Consider the following 12,848-nt stretch of genomic DNA (forward strand, 5'->3'; position numbering starts at 1 on the left):
GATACGAGTGGAAATTATCTGTGCTCATGAGGGATCAGATATGGCATTTTTTACACTCTTCTTACATATGTAAAATTACTGAGGCTGGGTCTCGATTAATGAGGTCCTATTCATAATTTTTCCTTGAAAGCAGTCCTTTATTTTAAAAATAGCTCTGACAAGGATTTTATTATGGAATGAGGTATGTTAAAGAAGACTTCCTTGTGTTAAGGCAGAGAGGGACTATTTAGAATGAGTTTGTGTGTGTGTGTGTGTGTGTGTGTGTGTGTGTGTGTGTGTGTCTGTGTATAAGCTGAAGGGCTTGCTGAGCTGAAGGTAGGAAGAGGATTAGGTAGACATGACATAGGACAGTTGACTGAAAGAATACTAAATGCGTATTATAGGCTCTCCTTATTTCACAGGATATTTCCATGCACTTTCCATTGAATAATTCAGTACTTGTATTCAACCGGTAACTTACCTAGGATGGTTTATGAATGGGATGAAATAGAATTAGAAGCCATGATCCCACCAGGGACTATGTATTCTCATTCATAATCATCAGGATTGTTCTTCCTGTTTAGAACAAGAGGGAGAACAGGAAGGCAGACTTGGATAGAAAAGAAAAAAGTAGCCTATTTATCAAGCCTTTTAAAGAAACGTGGCAAATTATAAAATAATTAGATTACATTAGATTATGCCTCAAAACTAGCACACTATTAGGTGTCGCCTTATGATTTTGTCTTTTTCTATCTTTCTACATTAAGACTCACATGTGAGTCCTCAAATATAAAGTAGTGAGTATTTCATATCCAGAGAACTAAAAATTGCACCTAACACATAATTTCTGACTCCCTAGCAGTCTTTTTCACTGCCTTCACACAAAATGGCAAGAAGCCAACTTCTCAACACCACCAGCACAATCTATTTACCCCATACTCTGTGGGGTCAACAGGAGTGTGTTTCTGGAAATCATTCTCTCCACATGCACAAGCAAAAGTCATGTAGAACTTAAGACCAACTGGTCTGGTGACAGTTTAATTTTTAATAAAAAATTAATAATAAGTGTTCTGATCCTACGGTGAAAGTAGAGTTTGATAATGTTCCAAATTCACATTTTCTCACTTCTTTCCTATTGGATTTCAGGCTCTTGTTTTGATTCGTTTCTTTCTTTTTTTTAAAAAAAAAAAATTTATTTGACTGTGCCGGGTCTTAGTCATGGCACTCGGAATCTTTTATCTTCGTTGCAGCACGTGGAACCTTTTTAGTTGTGGCATGTGAACTCTTAGTTGGGGCATGTGGGATCTAGTTCCCTGATCAGGGATCCAACCAGTGCCCCCTGCGTTGGGAGGGTGGGGTCTTAGCCACTGGACCACCAGGGAAGCTGCTAATTCATTTCTTAATTCCTTTATTGATTGATTGGTTTGTCCACTCAATTTTCAAAACCACTTAATGGCATTACATTGTTCCAAGTCCTTCTTAAAAATTCCATGTAGGCTTACTTTTGTGGTATGAGCTATTGCGTTTCAGTGTAAACTTAGGTTGGATAATTGAAAGAGGTGAGGACATTTGCAGATTAATGGCCATTCAGGAAACCTGGGTTCGATTCCTGGGTTGGGAAGATGCCCTGGAGGAGGAAATGGAAACCCACTCCATTACTCTTGCCTGCAGAATTCCATGGACAGAGGAACCTGGTGGACTACGGCCCATGGGGGTCTCAAAGAGTCATTCACGGCTGAGCAACTAACATGCTCACTTCCATAATGGCAGGATGACAGCGTTGGGAATAGTTCAGCTGAAAGATTCCCTTGATAATTTAGAGGTTTTTTTTTTTTTTTTTGGAGGGGGGTGGGGTGAGGAGTAGGCAGTTTACACAGAGGAAAGCAGGAAAGTTTTATTTTTAAATTATATTTGTTCAATGGTCACAAATAAGAGAAAAATTGTTATGGTCGTTGTTCAAGGTAATATGTTGTAAAAGATTTTATACTGACTTATTTCAGATAGAAACATGTGCTTAACTCTGGGCCAACTGCATAATGTGACAATAACTTTGTTGTCCAGAACACTTGCCTATGATGAAAATTTATTAACAGTTATAAGATTTTATTGGTATCACAGTCTAACAGTGTGATGTAGCCTATGGCCTGCATTTCTCTGTGGTGTACAGAACTGCTAATATTTATGGGGCTGAGCCAATGTGTAGTCTCACCTGTCTAGGGGGCCTTCACTCTTTAATGGCCCTGTGATTCATTCACAAGATATGCTTCCTGGCCCAGCCCCACCCTGTGACTGTGAGCTTGATGACAGCAGTGGATCCTCATGCCCTTGGGGTGTTCTTCACATGGTCTGCCATGTGGTTCTGCATCGCACAGTCTAGAACATTTCATGAGTAGACTCCAGTGGACAGCTTGCTCAGCCCCGTTTAGCTTCATCCTTGCCTCTCTCTCTTCCTTCTTCTCTCCTCCCTTCCTTCCTCCCTCATCTGTCTCTCCCCCTTCCCCATTCCTCCCATATTCTTTCTCTTTGTCGCTCCTTCTTTCTGAATAAATACTTGCTATGTTATTCCCCTTCATAAGTTGTTAAGAATGATCTTTGTTGTAGCTAAAATATAGTGGGAGTTCCCTGGTGGTCCAGTGGGTAAGATTCCACCTGCCAATGTAGGAAGTGTGGGTCTGATCCCTGATCAGGGAGCTCTGATCTCCTGTGCCTTGCAGCCAAAAATCCAAAAACACGAAACAGTATTGTAACAAATTCAATAAAGACTTCAAAAATGATCCACAGCAAAAAAAAAAAAAACCTTTAAAAAAATGTACTAAAGGAAGCTTCTTGGATGCACTTTCCTTTGACATTTATGAGATTTGCCTGTATCAATTGTCTGATGAATAGATGAGCGTAGAGCCCTCTAGGAACTCTTTCTGGGGAAAACAGCAGACACTCCACAGGCAACCCAGGTGCTGAATTCCTATAATGAGTTGCCTGAAAGCCTAGCAGATGTTAAGGTGTCTTTTCTCAGGTTTCTCCTGATTGGGAGGAAAAATTAAACAATTGACAATTGTGCAGGTGTGTGAGCCAGGCAGACTGAATGTCAGGGGTGAGGCATCAGGATGTCATTTTTCACACGGCTGGGAACATGGCTGTTACATTTTAACTTCCAGGTTCATGAGAACAGAACTGTGTGTTTTTCTAAAGATGAAAAGCTCTCTAAAATGGGACATTTGCAAACTAATGTTTTGTGGAGATAGGAAGAAAAAAAATACCAGGAGGGAAACCATGGGGAATAGAGTAGAAGTCCGTCCTAAATTTGAGCGAGGCAAACCTAAGCCGTGAAAGTAATGCTGCCCCAGACCCACGGCCCTGGGTGGCCAAATATCAAGGATCCTTGTGCTAACAACAGGCTTCCCTGCTGGCTCAGTGGTGATGAGCCCTCCTGCCAAAGCAGGAGGCATATAAGAGATGCGTGTTTGATCCCTGGGTCAGGAAGATCCCGTGGAGGAGGGCATGGCAACCCACTCCCATATCCTTGCCTGGAGAATCCCATGGACAGAGGAGCCTGGAGGGTTACAGTCCATAGGGTTGCAAAGATATGCCTGAGGTGACAGAACGCATGCAGGCCTGCTGTCTGACAATGGGACACTTGCTCAGCTGTGGCCTGTAAACTGGCCAGTCCTTGCCCTACGACCACTAGAGCAAGCCCAGAAAGACAACAGAGTCAGGAGCATGTTGAAGACTTACAGGCGAATGTCACGGATTCAAGACTGCTTGGATAGGGTCATATCCAGAGGCTCAGGTTTGCCGGATCCCAGTGGCCTGACAGGAGCTGGTGGAGACAGAACCATTAGGATCAGGGCTCAGGAAAAGACCCCTAGAAGGACAGGGTGGGGTTTGCAAGGCAGGGAGCTAAAAAAGCTGGAATTTTGGACAGAGAGCAAAGACAGGGACTGGGAATTGTGAGACAGGAGGTGAGACAAGACAGAAATACAGGCCAGGTCTCAGGGAGGACCCTGGGTCTTAGACTTCGGCTAAAAAAGCTGGAATTTTGGACAGAGAGCAAAGACAGGGACTGGGAATTGTGAGACAGGAGGTGAGACAAGACAGAAATACAGGCCAGGTCTCAGGGAGGACCCTGGGTCTTAGACTTCGGCTAAAAAAGCTGGAATTTTGGACAGAGAGCAAAGACAGGGACTGGGAATTGTGAGACAGGAGGTGAGACAAGACAGAAATACAGGCCAGGTCTCAGGGAGGACCCTGGGTCTTAGACTTGGGTGTGGGCCAGAGTGAGCCCACGCCCTCCAAACGCCAGATGCAGAAGTTCTTGTGTTCCCCTGTGTGGAGCTGGGGTTCCAAGCATGGTTGTAAGGACGTTCATAAACATCAACAATGGGTGTGAGGCTGAACTATTGATCTGATCTTGCTGCAAAGTCTTCATGGGCGTTGGTACTTCTCGGTTTTCTCTCTAATGTTTACTCTTCTAAATCTACAAGTCTCTGCATTTCGGGACTTTGCATTTCTAGTCCTTCCTGCTGGCAAACTAGCTGTTTTCCTTTCTTTTTTCCTTTCTGTTTTAAAGCACACCCCATTTCAGGGTTTTTTTTTTTTTTTAATATTTGTTTATTTTTATTTGGCTGCATCCGGTCTTCGTTGCAGCATGTGGGGTCTCCATTGCATCGGGTGGATCCTTCATTGTGGTGAGCAGACTTTCTAGGTGTGCTGCTTGGGCTCAGTAGTTGCTGTGTGTGTGCTTGGTTGCTCCAAGGCATGTGGGATCTTAGTTCCTGACCAGGAATCGAGCCTGTGTCCTCTGCGTTGGAAGGCTGATTCTTAACCACGGGACCACCAGGGAAGTCCCTGGCTGCTTCTTTTCTGAGCCGCTTTCTTGTATCACCTGACCAAATGAAGCCAATGCAATCAAAATGAAAATTTTGTCTCATAACTTACCTCTCTGGAGCTATAACATATTACCTGTATTCTGGGTTAGCGAGGGTGGCAGTTTTACCACGTACTTCAGCCCTACATCTTAGGGGTGGCCCCTTCCAGCCTCCAGTGATGGTCTCCTTTTTGTAGACTGACCCCCTCGAATCATAAGTTAACTCCATGTCTTTGAGGGCTGTTATGATGTGTCTGTGTCCCTGCTCAGTTGCGTCCGACTCTTTGTGACCCTGTGGACTGCAGCCCATCAGGCTCCTCTGTCCATGGAATTCTCTAGGCAAGAATACTGCAATGGGTTGCCATTTCCTTCTCCAGGGGATCTTCCCAACCCAGGAATCGAACCTCCATCTCCTGCATTGGCAGGTGAATTCTTTACCATTAATGCCATGTGGGATCTCATTAGGTACCATATACATACATATCTGTGTGTGTTGGCTCTTAGTTGCATCAGATAAATTGTGGCACTTGGACTCTCTAGTTGTGGTTCACAGGCTTAGCTACTCTGTGGCATGCGGGATCTTAGTTTCCGAACCAGGGATTGAACCCACGTTCCCTGCATTGCAAGGCAGATTCTTAACCACTGGATCACCAGGAAGTCCCTTTAGCACCGCCCCCCCCACCCTTTTTTCTTTAAGTAGAAAAGATGAGATTATGTCAAAGCAGCAAATAAATGTGACGTTTCAGCGGAGGTGTATTTCTTGTTCTTATGACAGGTCTACCTAAGGTGGGCTGGGGTCTTGGCTTTTGCTCTTCCTCACTCAAGCCCTCAGACGGAGGGAAGCTTCATCTCTATGTTTCCATGTTTTCCAAGAAGAAAGTAGTATGGGTGAACTGCATACCGGCTTTTAGAATTTCTGCCTGGAGGTGACATGTGATATATTTCATTGACTAAAACAAGTCACATGGCTAGTTTACCTTTCCAGAGAAATCTACCATGTGACATATACCTGAATACAAAGAGCAGAAATACTTGGTGGGTGTCACTAATGGGGGCTTCCCGGGTGGTGCTAGTGGTAAAGAACCCATCTGCCAACGCAGGAGACGCAAGAGATGTGGGTTTGATCCCTGATTTGGGAGGGTCTCCTGGAGGAGGGCATGGCAACCCACTCCAGTATTCTTGCCTGGAATAAGAATAAGAATCCCATGGACAGAGGAACCTGGCAGGCTTTAGTCCATGGATTCACAAAGAATCTGACATGACTAAAGTGACTTAGGATGCATGCACACACACTAATGATTACTGCAATAGTAATAGCTGATGTCAATCACTTGTACTTTTTTATGGCATTCTCTACATATTAACTGAAATCTCACAATTCTCTGAACTAAGTACTATAACAAATACTTATGGTAATCAATGATAAGATGGAGGCTTGGAGAGGTAAAAAATTTTGCCTATGATTGTATTGCTACTGAGTGGTAGAATTATATATATAGATAGATAGATAGCATATGTGGGATCTAGTTCCCTCACCAGGAATTGAACCCAGGCTCCCTGCACTGGGAGCATGGAGTCTTAGCCACTGGACCATCAGGGAATACCCTAGAATATTTTTATCCCATACTCCTAACTCTTACATTCATTGCCTCTTTTGTGCTGCTGTTGAGCCGAAACTATATTCTCTATGACTTCCCTAGGTACCACAATGCTAGCTCCCTCTGCCTGCGAGGAAGAGTAAATGATCCCAGTCATGGGCACTGGCGGGAGAGGGCCCCTGGGGCAGATGGTCCCCCGAATAACAAGAGAAAGGCAACTGTTGTCCTGGCTCCCAGGACCCGGTGGGGGCATTTTTCCTTTTTAGCAGAGCACTGCTTGTTTTTAGCCTTGAGGTGTTTCTGAACCTGAGAGAATGAAGGTGGAGGCTGGCCCCGCTGGTGGAGGTGAGGATGTCATTAATTTCAGAGGCTCCCTGCAGTGGTGCCCAGCCGGCCAGGCGACGCTTGCCAGTCCCCGTGCAGCTGTGGCACAAGGGGCCACCTTATTCTGCAAGACCTCCGCCACCCTGCTTTGCCTCTGGTAATTGAGCTGCCTGACCCCTGTGGGAGTCTCCCTTCTCCTTCTCAGAGAACGGAATTGATTTGTCAAACATATCCACATCCCTCCACCTGGGGAAGATTCATTCTCTCGGCGAGGCTACACATCATGCTTTCAAAGTCAAGCGCTGAATCCTGCCACAGGCAATACCGGGGATTGTAGAACTCCCTATTTCTTCTCTTTCTGACATCTCCAAAATGTCAAGATATAAGTAAGTCATTTATTTATTCAACCGACGTTTGGCTATAAAGGGCATATATATCAGTTAAGTCTAGAACCTCTGTTAGTAACTCCAGACCCCAAGATAAATAGCCTTAAGGTTCTTTAAGGACCACAGTCAAGTTCATATCAGGGTTCTCCAGAGTTTGTGGTGGACTGTGCAAAGTACCCACTCCCCATTTAATGAATACATTGCATCCTGTATATACAGAGAAAGGAAAGGAAAGTGAAGCTGCTCAGTTGTGTCCGACTCTTTGGGACCCCATGAACTGTAGCCTACCAGGCTCCTCTGTCCATGGGATTTTCCTATCAAGAGTACAGCAGTGGGTTGCCATTTCCTCCTCTGGGGGATCTTCCCGACCCAGGGATTGTACCCAGGTCTCCTGCATTGCAGGCAGACATTTTACCATCTGAGCCACCAGGGAAGCTGTATATACAGAGAACAGGCCCTCAAATCTCACCTCACTGGGAGAGGTGCTAAGTACTAGAAATAAACCTAGTTCTTTCTGTTACTGGAGTATAGCTGTTTTACAGCATTGTATTAGCCTCTGCTGTACAGCAAAGTGAATCCGCCATTTGTATGCATATATCCCCACTTCCTTGAATTTCCTTTCCATTTAGGTCACCAAAGAGCATCAAGTGGAGTTGTCTGTGCTATACAATTGGTTCTCATCAGTTATTATTTTATACATAATAGTGTATAAATGGGACTTCCCTGGTGGCTCAGTGGTAAAGAGCCCGCCTGCCAATGCAGGAGATGAAGGTTCGATTCCTGGGTTGGGAAGATCCCCTGGAGAAGGAAATGGCAACCCATTCCAGTATTCTTGCCTGGGAAATCCCATGGACAGAGGAGCTGGTGGGCTCCAGTGCATGGGGTTGCCAAAGAGTCAGACACAACTTAGCGACTAAACAACAACAGCAAGTTTATATGTGCCAGCCCCCGTCTCCCAGTTCATCCCACCCCGCTGCCCCCCTGATGTCCTTATGTCCCTATGTCTGTGTCTCTATTTCTGCTTTGCAAATCCACCTAGATTTTTTAGTTTTTTTTTGTTTTTAATCTGGATCTTTTTAAAAGACTGTATTGAATTTGTTACAATACTACTTCTGTTTGATATATTGATTTTTTGACCATGAGGCATATGAGATCTTAGCTCCCCAACCAGGGATTGAACCCACACCCGCTACATTAGAAGGCAAAGTCTTAGCCATTGGACTGCCAGGGAAGTCCCTCTACCTCGTGGTTTTTTTTTTAACTTTTTAATAAGGAAAAATAGATGGATAGTATACTACACTGATTACAAGTGAACTTCTCCATGAATTGTCACCAAACAAGCACCTCTGTGTATTCAGCACCCAGCTCAAGAAACCGAACATTACCAATGCCCCAGGAGTCCCCTTTCATGCCTCCTCTCCAAAATATTCTTCATCAGCATAAGCGTTATTTTGACTTTTAATATAATGACCCTCTTTTCAGCCTTAACAGCCTTGCTGTCTGCCACATGTATTTCTTGGACTTTCCATGTAATGGTCCTTAGAAGGAGACACTGGGTGTCCCTCCTTGGCCCATGGATCTGTCACAAGAAACACACTCTCTTTTGATTGCCCATCAGAGGGAGTGTGCTTTTCCCAGACTTGGGGGCTGCATTCATTCAGGTCCTGTAAGACAGGCATCAAGATGGAAGCAGGCATCCTGGTAACTGAAGGAAATACCTGTGAAGGATGAAGGGGGGAGAGAGCAGGAAGAGGCCAGAGAGTCTTCAGACCACAGTGCCGGTCTGCATCTGTGAAGGACGGAGGGGAGCAGGGAGGGTGTACTTGGATAGGGGAAGCCTTGGATTGTAGGCAGATTGTCCATCGAGGAGACCTGTGCTTCCCGGCAGGAATGGGCCCCCCACCTCCATCCCTGGAAGAGGCCGGGCAGGGCATGTCTTCAGAGCCGATGCTGCCAAGGAGCTAAAGGTGCTGAAGCTAGATTTCTCGGAGCAGGTTCTCACAAAGGGCACTCTAGGTGGTGTGCCTCCAAGACCACCCAAGGTGGCTTCTTCTCTGGTGGATGCACTGACCTCTTCATTCATGGGACAGTTTTATGTCACTGTCAGGGCCGTGGTCAGAGTCGAAAGTCAAGCTAACCTGGGCGAGAGTTGTAATAGAGCCTTCACTTCCTAGCAGGATGACTTCACTTCTCTGAGCCACAGTTTCCACATCTGTGAAATGGGAGAACTTGTTCTCACTTCATGAGGTTGCTCTAAGGCATTGCAGGATTTCAATAAAGTACAGGACTTCCCTGGTGGTCCCGTGGTTAAGAATCCACCTGCCAATGCTGAGGACCCAGGTTTGATCTCTGTCCGGAAAGATTCCATATGCCACAGGGCAATTGAGCCCGTGAGCCACAACCACTGAAGCCCAAGCACCCTAGAACCCGTGCTCCGAAGCAGGGGAAGGTGCCACAGTGGGAACCTCACCTAGAGAGTGGCCCTTGCTGGCCACAACTGGAGAAAAGCTGGCATGTGGCAATGAAGACACGATGCAGCCAGAAATAAGTAAATAAAATTAAAAATTAAAGGTAAAAAAAATGTATGTGACATGAAGTGGGTGCTCCATCAAGTCAATTCCATTTATTCCTTCCCCTGTAGGATTTCTCACCCTCCCCAGGGTGCAGAGCATACCCTCTTCCTTAGGGATCACTTTTTCTCATGGGCAGGGCATATTCTGCAGGGCTGGATCCTGATGCTTTGGGCTCGTAGGCAGCAGGTTCATTATCCCCCACTTAACTCATGAGCCAGTTGGAAGTCTGGTGAGCCCTATACACCAGTGGTCCCCGACATTTTTGGCACAAGGGGTTTTTTTGTGTGTGTGTGTGTGTGGAAGGCAGTTTTTCCATGGATGGGGTTGGGAGGGAGGATAAAGTAAGGATGGTTTCAGGGTGATTCCAGTGCAGTAGAGTTCACACTCCTATATGAATCTAATGCCACCACTGACTCACAGGAGGCAGGGTCAGGCAATAATGTGAGCATTGGGAGTGGCTGTAAATACAGATGAAGCTTCGCTTGCTTACCGGTGACCCACCACCTGCTGTGCAGTCTGGTTCCCAGCAGGCCACGACTGGTGCCAATCTGTGGCCCTGGGGAATGGGAACCGCTGCTATAGACCTTTTCTCAGAAAATCATTTCTAAAGAATAAAATACCTTAGATTAAAGAAGAAACCAATTATGCTTATGCTATTTATTTATCACAATATTACAAAAATAAATTTGTGACATAGTAATGGCTCTGTCTCTTTAGCTCATACAGTAAAGAATCCACCTGCAATGCAGGAGACCCAGATTCATTCCTTGGATTGGGAAGATCCTCTGGAGAAGGGAATGGAAACCTGCTCCAGTATTCTTGCCTGGAGAATCCCATGGGCAGATGAGCCTGGTAAGCTATAGTCTGTGGGCTCTCAGAGTCAGATATGACTGAGCGACTGATACTACTAATGGATCTGTTTTTTTTTTTTTTTTTTAACACCTTAGGTAACACATTCTAGCAGTGCGCCTAATAATGAGTCTAATTTTAAGTCACAAAGAACATAATTACTATTTTGTGATATCTACAACAGGCATGATGTGATAGGAAAATGTCTTTGATTGTATCAGGGATAAAGTCTCAGGCACCGCTGATTCTCCTGCAGTTTGTTATCTGCGCCCATAAATGGACAGAAATGCTAGATTTCAGTTAGAGGGAAGGGAAAATTAGAGATGTACTTTTTGTTGTTTGTTTCCCCTCCATCCAAATTTATGATTACAAACCCCAGGTGAAACCTCCTGCCTGAGATGAATGGTACCTGCCTGCTCACTTTGGAGCATTTAATACGCAGACGTGGAGGTGCCCCCAGGTCTTCTCAGACCCTGCCCACCCATCGCAGGTTTTCTGGGTAACATGTATACAAGTCTCCAGTGAGTTGACAAGGCCACCGGACTCTTACTGATCTGGACATGTTCAGTCCTGTTGTTTTGTCCCTACATGGTGGCAGAACACTGGGCAAGTCTGGGTAATTCTCAAGCCCTGGAATCACTTTCCAGCTTGTCTGCAGAATGAAGCTTTCCCACTTTCTTTTCTCCCTCCCTTCCCCCTTTTGTTCAATGAAGGCAGCTTGCATTTCCCACCATTCTAACCCAACCCAAAGTTGCAGAACAGGTTTGCTTTTGGAATCCACTTGTGGGTCCAGTGTGAGTTCAGAGGGTTTTATCTACTCAAACCTATCCACTCATTAGGGCTTCCCTGCTGGCTCAGTGGCTAAGAATCCACCTGCCAATGCAGGGGACAAGGGTTTGATCCCTGGGTCAGGAAGATCCCCAGGGGAAGGAAATGGAAATCCACTCCAGTATTCTTGCCTGGGAAACCCCATGGACAGAGGAGCCTGGTGGGCTATAGTCCATGGGGTCGGAAAAGAGTCAGACACGACTGAGCGACTAAACAATACCAACAATGCGCTCAGTTGCCTATAGGACATGTGAGAATCTTATAATGGGGGAAGTTTTCATCCCAGTGTGAAATGCAGCCCTGCAAGCTGATGTATACCACTTGGCAAGCACCTCCTGTATCATGTCGAAGGCAATGCGCTAGGTGCCATTTATGTGTTTTCTCGATTAATCCTGACAACTCCACGGGGGGATCACTTGTTCTCATGTTTCAAAGAACAAATGGGAACCAGAGAGTTTAATACCATTATTAAAATAATACACCCAGGACTTGAATTTGAAAGGTAGCTCTAACTTACTCCAAATCCTTGAAAATGATATAAGAGCCCTCCAGCTCAAAGTTTCCCTTGATTAGGCTCAGGTAGGAAAAATCAAAGTAACAAAAGTGAGGTGGTGAGTATGATATTAAGCATGTTAGTTTCGTTGCCAGGCTAAGAGCACTTGGGACTGCAGTATGCCTTAGATTCTGCCCAGGTCCCAAGAGCTGCTGGTAGCAAAGGCCCCTTGTACCACATCAAATTCTACTGCATTTTCTGTGTCCTCAATCTCTTTCTTTTGAACATCAGATGTAGAGAAATTACTGGCTCCCTCTGCACTTCTCTGTGTTCATTTAATCTCTGGTGATTTGCTGTTGACATCATCAGTAATCTGCTCTGACCTCCCGCAGGGATAGGGTAGTCACGGCCCACAGAAGCAGCTTCTGACTGGTTGCAGGCTTATTTGTGTGCTTGTAGCACTCGGGATCCTGGGCTTTGCTCTGGAATGCACGAGACAGAAGAGATGACGATGCCGGCTCCTATCTGCATCCCTTTCTCAGATCCTCACCATCCTATGTCTGTAGGTGTAACTCAAAAATGACTAGCTGGATGTTGCTTGGTAATGTTTATATGGTAGAAAGATGGACTCAGATCCAGGGAGAGAATTGTTTAGACTAGGCTAAACTCAAAACCCAAACCAAACTGAACTACTGTGGGCACCTAGCCTTGAGCGAGCCTGAACTATGCTAATTCTTAACTTTTAAAGGTTCACGTGCTTTCATTTCCTTTATAACAGTAAAGGTGTAATGGCCCCACTTACTCAGTACCATGCCAAGCAGTTGCTGAGAGCTCTATGGGCATTATTTAAGCAATCCTCATAGGAATGCTGGGCTTCCCAGGTGGCACTAATGGTAAAGAGCTCACCTGCCAATTCAAAAGACGTAAGAGATGCAAGTTTGATCTCTGGGTCGG

Source organism: Bos taurus, chromosome 25 (assembly GCF_002263795.3).
Source record: "Bos taurus isolate L1 Dominette 01449 registration number 42190680 breed Hereford chromosome 25, ARS-UCD2.0, whole genome shotgun sequence".
Taxonomy (NCBI): domain Eukaryota; kingdom Metazoa; phylum Chordata; class Mammalia; order Artiodactyla; family Bovidae; genus Bos; species Bos taurus.